The 11,080-nt window shown below is 41.7% G+C and overlaps 1 protein-coding gene across 1 annotated transcript in view; it reads left to right on the top strand.

Annotated features, from left to right (window-relative positions):
- LOC149152803 (protein CHROMATIN REMODELING 35-like) overlaps positions 1-11,080 on the top strand; it is a 381,887-nt gene that overhangs the window by 97,567 nt on the left and 273,240 nt on the right. The gene's annotated exons all lie outside the window — the stretch shown is intronic.

Genomic DNA, 11,080 nt, shown 5'->3' with positions numbered 1-11,080 from the left:
ATTGACTGACGCTGCAGTAGAACCTGTGCCACTTGGCCCACTTCCTTCAACTGACCTTCTTAGTTGCCTTTTGAGTTCTTCTTTGGCGTCTCTAGTGTGCTCTAATTCTCCCAATGCTCTCATGGCTTTTTGGATAATTTCAGCATTTGTCTTTAGACAGGGCCCCACATCACGTCCAGGGATTTGTGCAAGGTGGAACTTCAACCTGTACACCCCCCCGAATATTTCCTTTCCACACAACTTGCAAATCAAGTTTTGTCTATCATTCGGAGTTTTAGGGTCACCATATTCCCAGAAAGGATCCAATTTCCTTGGCATGTTTGTTTTTGAATTTTGAATTTGCAAACCTATGGAAAAATAAGGATTAGGAAATAGGAATTTAGGATTACATAAATGATAATAGTAAATAGTAAATACAAATTACAATTTAGCATTTGCAAAATTACAAGCTAATTATTTCCAAAATCCCAATTTCTAAACCCAAAAAACAATGAAAAATAAAAAAAAATAAACAATGTTTAAAGAAAATGAGAAAATAAAAAACAAAAATTGGTTCTCATAGTCATAACAAATAACCCATCCCAAATCAATGAAAAATTTCCAAAAATTCTTTAAAAACAATGAAAAACAAAGTTTTTAGAGAACCAAAACAAAAAAAAATTAATCTACATACCTGGTTTATGGACAAATTCGCGATCTTGGCTTGGATTCCTCCTAAAATCGGCTCCCACAAGCGACGGCAACCCTCTCCCTCCCTTCTTCTCCTTCTCCTCCTTCTCCTCCGCGGCGGACTGCTGAATGAATAAAATAAAAATCGAATTTCCATATAAAACGCCCGCTGCCCCCGTGCCCGGCGATTTTTTCCTTAAAAATCGCGATTTTTTCGAAAAAATCGTTAAAAAAAATTTCCGCCGATTTTTTGGATAAAAATCGCGATTCGAATCGTCATTTTGAAAAAATCGCGATTTTCCGATTTTATCGCGATTAAGGAAGGAGTCAAATCGACAAAAGGAAGGAGGGGCTCTCATTTTTCTTATCATCTATCATTTTCAGAATTTGTCTTTTGACATAGCACACTTGAGCAGTGAGCCACATTTGCATGTGTTGATCAGCACACCGAGTGTTTTCGAGTGAAAATCCCATACCTTGCTTCGGTGGACTTCGAGTGGCAGCCCAAGGAGGGAGTCCTACTTCGTCCCAAATTGTACCAGCAATAGGGAGTCGAGTTCTAGCAACAGGGAAAGATACAACAACATAGGGATTGCGTAGTCTTGGCTTGAGGCACTCCGAGAAGTTGAGGAGTGAGGGGAGTTTGTGGAGGAAACTTGGAGGGAAAGCCTGGGAGGCCTTCTAATAGGGTTTGCAAATATTTTGGGAGAATTCAACAGTAGAATCTTAATGTGGGTCGATTTGCCAGCAGATGAGCTAGTAAAGCCTAAGAGGGTCGAATTTCCGGGGTCAAGCTTTGGCCAAACCCTTCGTGGGTTATTTTGGGTTTCTTTAGTAGAGGCCATGATTAATTTCTCGAAATTTTTTGAGCAGCAAAGAGGGCTCTAGTAGCAGATCATTTCAGGCAGCAACACATTATTGGGCATCTACAGCGCAACAATTGGGCCGAATTAGCAACATATTGGCGGAGGTTGATTCATTTATCATTTTAGGGCTTTGCTAGCTTGCTTAGAGCAAGCCCAGGTGCACTCATTCTAGCACCTTGTTGTACACCCCTTTCCATCAATAAAATGAGTACATAGTGGAGTTTTGGATGCAAATTCATGGTCTAATTGTTTCTTTTGGTTTCATGGTGTTTTTTTCTATTTTGCTTTGCATATTTATTGTTAATTTTCCCTTAGGGATATTACAATGGCCCACCTTCAAACATATGATATGGACAGATGGGCAAGGGGACATATGACTAGCTCAGGAAGCGGAGCCATGTCGACAGATGGGTGAGAGGTTGCTAGCTAAAGATAAATCTAGGAGTAAAATTCTCATATGGGGTCACCTGTTGGTGGTGGGTAACAGGTTGCTATATGAATTTGGTTGAAGTGAAGTGAAGCATCTGTTGTTGTAAATTAATATTTCATATTGAACCCTGAGGTTGAATGTTTATAGGAAATAGATCTTGGAAACCTCAAAGTTGAGGTGAGATTTCTAAAAGCTGCATATTTTCTATCTAGGAAATTTCTACATGGTGCTAGAGAATTTAAGAGATTTCCACAATTTTGATATTGAATAATAATGCAATCAATTCTCTCTCTCTCTCTCTCTCATGGACATTTATAAAATTATCTTCTCCCTTTTCTCTCTCTCTCGTGATAAAAAGTAGTAGTATTACATAGATAAATTTAAATGGCAGGGGGAAATCAAAACATAGTAGTTCTTGAAGTTAAATATGTGGAGGGAAAATCAAGTTCTTGCACAAATAAGAGTTGGCTCACATATACTATGATGCAAGACAGGAAAATGAAAGGTGCCCAGGGAAGTGTTGGAGAGTAGGTCATGTCTAATATGCAGGAAACAAGTGGTGGAAAATGAAAAAAACTTCCTACTTTAATGTAAGGCATACAACTACATTGTGGGGGGATCAAAACTTGAAAGCTGCAGTTGGAAAGCAATATTTCAGAAAAGCCACATAGAGGAAGCAACCAAGAGGGCAGAAAATATGATGCACATTAGAGGCAAACTAAAGAAAGCTGGCACAACTAGATCAAGTGATCAAAACTCTGGAGGCTAGGCCTAAATGAGTCATGATACACCTACTGATATTTACACATGGATTAATGTCTCTTCACCTCCTCTATGTTTCATTATCTTTATAACATTTGCTTACTTTTAAAGGATTGAGATGACATTTATGTCATTCCATCTCAAAGGTTAGTTGACCTCGCTGATGATTTAATAAAACCTTTCTCTCGCTTTTCAATTGTGTTACATCTGTGTTATATCTCTTTTATGTGTGCACACATATTTTTATGTTATACATATATAATATATATGCTTTTTAGGAAAAGGTAAAAGTTCCAAATCAACAGTTGAGATACGTATTTCCAATGGGTTATAGTGGGGGCTACAACAACTACGTCAGTGCGAGAAATGAATAAGCTCTAGAGATTGGTGGCAGTAGACACTGAGGCACTGAGTAAGGAGGGGCAAAGGAGGTAGCCTTCAGTCCAATATCTGTTTACATTATGATCTTGAATCACAGTGTTGCTCCATCCCTCTCTTTCACTGTTGTAATTGGTTGTTGTAAAATTTTAGCTATTTAAGCCACATGTAACATCTTATAGGACTTTACTTGATATGTAAAGCTTCTTGTTTCCTGTTGCCCACTACTTTGTGGGTAACATCCCTTGGATAAAATTTTCTCTATGATGATCCTCAGTCGACAGCCAACAACCCCTTGATGCCTCCTACTAGCTCGTTGTTCCATTTCTATGCCACCAGAGCCAGCTATGTGGTCCCTCACCCACCTGTATTGATCGTATGTTTGAAGGTGGGCCTCCTGAATCTAAAGGTATGTCTTGTCATTTGGTAATTGAGTATTGGGTTTAAATATCATGGATACTTTTGGGTATGGATTGAAGGGGGGATTTGGTGGAAAGAGTGGGCTTAGTTAGTGCTCTTGTCCCCTTGATCTCTTTTGGTTGTTACGCTTGAATCTTAGTCTCGCGGGATCTCTTTTATTGACCATTTGGTTCTAGGGTGGTACTACTAGGGAAACCCCGACTTTGGGTGCGTGGTCCCTCTCCTTTATCCACACATATTACTCCCTTTCCACTCACTATAACCCCATTCATCTTTTCTCCCACCTGGGTCCACATTCCCATTCTGGGTCCACATAGGGCTAGCCTCCCTATCCCCTTGCCCCCACCTTGGGTTAGACCAAGAATGATGCCCCAGAGGTTAAAGTAATTTAAAGACAAAGTGAAAAGCATAAATGGCCACATTTAATAGGAAATTGTACCACAAAATGCAAAAGATGGCCAGGCAAAAATAATTAGCACATGGGGAAAAGCCATTACATGAGCTTTACCCTCAATCATTGACCATCACACTGGTTCCATAGGCCCTAGATGAGCCTCCTCTATCATTCAGGAACCCTTGATTGTCCCAACCCCTGGAGGGCAATAAACCACCCTACCTAAAAGGAGGTAATCACTGCTATATTATACACATCATGATCTTGTCCTTTGAGCCCTGAGCAGTTAATTAAAGAAAATTTATAAAAGGAAAAAGGCATATAAAGAAGGGTGAAAAAATAAGGTCAGGGCACCTCATGTACCATCACTATTCTCTCCTATACATTATATACGCTAGTGTGGGCTTCCCCTTATCTAGCTACTCTTATGCCCCATTATGTGGCCCAAGGTTGCCCCCCTCATTCCCTATTCTATCTCACCTATTTGTCCCTTTCCACCCACATTAGAAGGGTGTATCTTGGACATACTATCCCCTCTCGCTGAAACCACCTGATGAGGTACTTGGCTAACCCCCTTTCGAGTTTGGAGACACTAGCACATGCCAAAGTCCACTATGGAAGGGCATGCCATTATGAAGTGCCCACTTTGTTATCCATGGTTTGTAAGCTCCTTTACTTGATTATTCTAATGACTGATTGTACTGGAACCCTAGGGGACGCATTGGATCTTATGCAGGATTGCAGGTGGTTTCCATTTGGGTTTGGTTTCCCTATATGGGATCTTGACCCCCATAGGTCCACATTGGCACATGTAGGGTGTGCATAGAGAGCCATGGGCCTCCACAACAATAGACAACACTCCACAGATCTTCATGGATGTTCAGAGACTACTAGCGATCCACTTTTGGGATGATGGTGACATGATTGGTACACTATGCCCAACAGGCCCCCACAGGAGCCCCACACTCTTGGCAGGTGTCCCAACACTTGTACGATGTCATGGCAGCATTCATTCCACCACCTGGACCATTTCAGAGGATCTACAAACATCTTCAATTCATATGGAGACCCATGGGGTCATTGATGTGCCCTCAGACCCACTGAGAGCACCACAGGTCTACTACTTGGAGAATAAGGGGCCATCCCCTTGTCCATCATATTACGAGGAATTTACTCCTCAATATGGTGCTTCAGGATGTTATTGAGCCTTTGGAGGGCCCTACGACATGCATACATCATTATTTGGCCCCTTGTGAGGCTTGCTTTTACATAATGAGCTAGTATGGTAGGCTTGCCACCATTAGGAGTTATTATTTGCACATTATTTTATCTTTAGGGGCCTATAGGCTAATTTGTCCTTAGGAGGCTATATATTGATGTTAGATACATTCATTTGTATCACTTGACCTGGGATCTCTCGAATCATAGAGAATTTTCGCACTTTTTCCTTGGTGGATACTTTTGGAGATGGATGAATTTTGATGTATGGATTTGGGCTATTTCTCTTGTCTTGGAGCTTTATTGAGCAAACAAAACGCTGGTTGGATATACTCTATAACGTTGTAAGTAAATTTTTATGCTATTATTGTTGTTGCTGCATACTGCTAAAATTAGGCTAGTTGCCGCATTATCGAAATGTGGAATTGAGCATATTTTAGCTAATTTAATGAATGAACCAATGTTATATGAATGAAATTTCCTAGAGATTTATTTATCTCGAGAAGCTGCATCATTTGCTGTGAAGTATAAATGCTTGAAGGTCACTTTTCTTTTCTTTCTCTCAACATTGGACGAAGTTGACTTTCTGGGCCTTCTTGATCAAGAAACCAAGTTCTTACTCATCATTATCCTTGACTCTATATCCCCAAGTGAGCTAGGCACTAATCCCTTAAAAAGGTTGATCATTTCAACCCCCTTTTAACCATTTTCTCCTTTTTCCCTAAGTTTAGCCTCATTAGGTCACCTAGGGCATCGATTTCCCGGGAATTGACCGAAGGAAAAAATTCGATCCCCTATATGCTACTGCGCTGGTGGGTCCCCTCCCTCTCCTCCAAATTTGAGGCAATTCTAATGGTGGAATCTCCGGGAATCTCAAGCCCTAGCTTTAGGATCGAATTGTGCCTAGGCATCCCCAAGGCTAGACCTCAATAGGATCAATTCAACCTTTTGAAGAAAGTATTCTTGTTTGGTCCTTTCCCATCACCTTGTCAAGGATAGGAACATCATTGGTTGCTACATTCCATTCCCGAACCTGCGCTGGGTACACATGGCCCCGTGTGGTCCCACTTCTCAATAAAGACTATTTGTCAAGGACCATTTGGGAATCCAAGTTTCCCAAGGATTATAGGGATTGAGAAACTTGTTCATAAACCTATCCTTTCTCCCTCAACCCTCCAATCCTCACTCCTTATCCCTGGTGGACCAAGTTCCTTTGCTTGAAGAGCAAGAAAGCTCCATTCTTCACTCCATCCTTGAGAAAGGGTTTTCAGGGTCACTTCTCACCTATCAATTGACATATACTTCACAAGTGAATCCGGTGTCTCTTTCTATGATAGGAAGCTCAAGAAACTAATCCATAAGCATAAAATCTTTGCACCTTTCAACTTTTCAAAAGTAATTGGGGCAATATTCACCCCCCTTCCAGAGGATGATGACATACCTACATTTAGTGGGGAGGAGGATCCTCAGGAACACCTTCTAAGGATTGAGGGCCTCACCTGTGGGGAATCTTATAATAAGTTCAACCACATAACTGCCTTTGCCTCAAGCTTGATAGGAGAGGCCCGTGAATGGTATTTTTCCCTTCCCGCATCATCTATATCTTCATGGGAGGAGTTGCTTGAAACATTTGAAAAGAGATGGTGCCATGAAAAGGATATGGTTCAATTATACAAGGGGTTCTTGTCTATCGAAAGAAGGAATGATGAATTACATGCCTTCCCTTATAACTTAACCCCTCCAAGAGAAATAACCTTGGCAGTATACCTAAATTCCTTCACAGGAAAGTTAGCTTTTGATACATGAAATAAGCAACCTGACAGCCTCATCCAAGCCCAAAATATCATATTTGACCTTGATCAATCTATGAGGCAAACATCTATCAACATGCTCCAGGTCGAAGAAGATAGTTCATCCGATGATGAAGATCTCTCCCCTAATGAGGAGGATGCTTGGCCCCAACCTTCCTCCAAAGTAGAAGAGAAGCCCCCTAACCCTATTTTGAAGGTCCCATTAAGGATAACCTTGGATATAAGCAACCCATTCTACATCACCTTTGGATTGAATGGGTTTACCTTAAGGAATTGCATTCTAAATTCTGGTAGCCCTATCAATATCATGCCTTCAAGCATTATGAAAAAGCTGGGACTCAAGCTGTCAAGGAAATGTTTTTCTAAAATGATTTTGAACTCTGACAAGCTTAAGGTGTGTGGGATCATGGAAGGGGTAAAGACCTTCCTTCATACATATCGGAGAAAAGGTTCTCCATCAATATAGTTGTGGTAGAAACCCCCCCAACATGGGGAATGATCGTGTCCCAAAAGTTGATTGAGGATCTCAACCTATCCATAAATGAAGATGGCTCTGTCATTTATCTCCCATGGAAAGAAAACTCTTATGCGTCGATCCCCAGACATGAATTCTTTGCCCCTATGATTGCCTCATCCCAAGAAGATGAAAGTAACATAAAAGAGGAGAGTGACAACATTGGAGAATGGAGACTTTTCAAAAATGAACATGTTGCTACCCCTCCCCATCCAGGGCTATGGGTAATGTACTTTGATGGGGCACATTCCAAATCTGGGTCAGGGGCTGGCATTGTGATCATTTCCCCATACGAAGAATACCTTTTGTTTTCATTAAGACTCCAATTCACTTGCACTAATAACATTGCCGAGTATGAGGCCCTTCTGTTAGGTCTGGAAGCAGTCAAATCTAGAGGGATTCAAAAATTGATTGTAATAGGGGATTCTGATCTAGTGGTCTCACAACTTAGGGGAACCTTTGACACAAAAGACGAGAAATTGAAACCCTACAAAGAGAGAATCACTCACATGCTCAAAGGGTTCGATGATATATCTCTCTGAGCATTTGACAGATCTTTCAACGATATGGCCAACACCTTGGCCGTGGCCGCTTCCACTTCCACAATTATCCCTCATGATGTTGCAAGAAAAGGGAGATGCATCATTGACACAATTCATAGACCTTCCATCCCTGACTATGAGGAACACTGACCTGTTTTTGAAAATGACCAAGACATAAATAACTTCCTGCAAGATCATGAAAGTTCTCGCTCAAAAGAGAAGGATGTCATCAATGAGCAACACTTTGACAGGAACGATTCTAGCATTACTAATAGTAGCCAAGAAAACCCTGACACGCTAGATCTAAACCTAGGATCTGTGACCTCTCCCCAAATCATCAAGATTGGAAAAAACCTCTCTAGAAGAGAAAGGGAGGAGCTCGAAAACCTACTAAGAGAGTTTAAGGATGTTTTTGCTAGTCATATGACGACTTAAAGGCTTATAGCCTTGAGATTATCCAACACACCATTCCTCTCAAGGAGGGGGTGAAACTTGTTAAGCAAAAACTAAGGCGGATGAATCCAAAACTTGCCCCTCTTGTCAAGGAAGAGCTCCAAAAGATGGTGGACGCAAGGATCATTGCGCCCATTAGACATTCGTCATGGATCTCCAACCCTGTGATCACTCGCAAAAAGACTAGTAATATTAGGATGTGCATTGACTTTAGAGACCTTAAACGTGGGTGCCTAAAGGACAATTACCCTTTGCCCAACATGGAAAATCTACTACAAAGGATAACGGGGTCTCAAATGATGTCATTCTTGGATGGCTTCTCTGGATACAACCAAGTCATTGTCAAAGAGGAAGACCGCCTGAAAACCGCTTTCACTACACCATGGGGAACATACATGTACCTTAGGATGCCCTTTGGTCTCCTTAATGCTGGATCTACTTTTCAAAGGGCCATGGACTTCGCCTTCAGAGACCTCATCGGGAAGATCATGGAGATCTACCAAGATAATTTGACCGTATCCTCCAAGGAAAGAAGAGACCATTGCAAGCATCTGAGGAAGGTGTCTGAGAAATGCAGGCAATACATCATCTCTCTCAATCCTAAAAGGTCAATCTTTGGTGTGGACAAAGGAAGATTGCTAGGACACGTGGTCTCCAAATATGGGAGTAGCATCGACCTTGAAAGAATCCAAGCTATTAGCAATATTCCTCATCCCAAAAATTAAGACGCTTTAAGATCATTCTTCGGCAAGATTAATTTTGTGAGAAGATTCATACCAAACTTTGCTAAAATTGTCAAACCAATGAGCGACCTCTTGAAGAAAAACACCCTGTACATGTGGGATTCCACAACGAACGAAGCCTTTGAGGAAATAAAGAAAAGGATTGCCTCAGCTCCCGTCCTTGTTAGCCCTGATTACACTAAGGATTTTATCATCTACTCCTTTGCCTCTAAAGACACTATTGTTGGGATACTTATGCAAAAAGACGACAATGGGGATGAGAGACCGATAGCTTTTATGAGCAAGTCACTCCGTGACGTTGAGACAAGATACACCATCACTGAAAAGCAAGCATACGCCCTTGTCAAGTCGGTTAAGCATTTTAGGGCCTATGTCAGGTACAATAAGATATATGCATATGTCCCGTACCCCACTGTCAAAGATGTGTTGTCCCAATCTGATTGTCTTGGATCCAGGGGAAAATGGGTGTCCAAAATCCAGGAATATGATCTTGACATTTGCCCAAAGAAAATTATCAGGGGGCAAGGCTTGGCTGAAATGATGACTGAAAGCAATAACGAAGCTATTAAAGAAGGAGAGGAAGAGAAACTATGCACTACTACTATCGAACTTGAGGAGGATGAATGGTACAAAGACATAGTCTATTATTTGCGCAACATATCTGCCCCCCCTCACCTAACAGACCACAAAATAAGATCCCTAAGGCTGAAGGCCTCTAAGTTCTACCTAACTCAAGATGGACTCGGATGGATGAGCCCCGATGGGGTGATCCTCAGATGTGTCAATAAAGAAGAATCTGAGAAATTACTAAAAGAGTTTCATGCTGGGTTTTGCGGGGGACATTACGCTGCCCGAACTACCACTCACAAGATTTTGAGGGAAGGATACTATTGGCCCACCATCTTTGCTGATACCTTGAACTTTGTAAAAAGATGCCAACCATGTCAATTCTTTTCCGGAAAGAAGCATTTGGTTGCCATGCCTTTGGAAAATGTGGTGGTGGATGCCCCCTTTCGACAATGGGGCCTGGACTTTATCAAGGAGTTCAAGGAAAATTCAAGTCATGGCCATAAGTGGATCCTCACAGCAACTGACTACTTCACCAAATGGGTGGAGGCCATACCCACCAAAGCAACAACTGACCAAGTAGTCATGGATTTCCTTGAGGACAAAATCATTACCAGGTTTGGGGTTCCTGCCAAGATTGTGACTGACAATGCCAAAGCTTTCGATTCCATGGCCCTCACATCCCTCTGTAACAAGTATGGTATAATATTGTCTCACTCCTCTAATTATTACCCCCAGGGTAACGGTCAGGCTGAATCAAGCAACAAGAACCTCATTAGGATCATTAAGAGAACTATGGACAATCACAAAAGGGATTGGGATAGCAAGATCAAATATGCCCTATGGGCTGACCAAACCACAGTAAAGGCTTCCATTGGCTTCAACCCCTTTCAGTTGGTATATGGATCTGAGGCCAAGCTACCCATGCAGCTCCAACTACCTGTCCTTGAATGCCTGAAAGCCTTCCCCGAACAACAAGATGCTATACAATCCCGTATTGAGCAAATCATTGAAAGCGATGAAAACAGGAGGAGAGCCCTTGATCAAATTGTCCGTGGCCATGACAAGATGAAAACTGCATTTGACAAACACACACAAACTAGAACATTTAAACCCGAGGACCTTGTACTCTTGTGGGATAAAAGAAGGGAGAAGCCGGGTATGCATAAAAAATGGGATAATCTATGGATAGGGCCCTTCAAGATAATTGACACCGCAGGGATAAATTCGTATCACTTGGAAACTAAGGAAGGTGAGTCGGTTCCCATTCTCGTAAATGGGCAACTCCTAAAGGAGTACTTTCCTGAAGGCAC

The sequence above is a fragment of the Pinus tabuliformis genome, chromosome 9 (genome assembly GCF_031772625.1).
Source record: "Pinus tabuliformis cultivar Carrire ecotype Pingquan chromosome 9, CPIR1, whole genome shotgun sequence".
Lineage (NCBI taxonomy): Eukaryota > Viridiplantae > Streptophyta > Pinopsida > Pinales > Pinaceae > Pinus > Pinus tabuliformis.
Note: the sequence above shows the minus strand (reverse complement) of the source record. Positions and strands in the feature narration are given on the sequence as shown.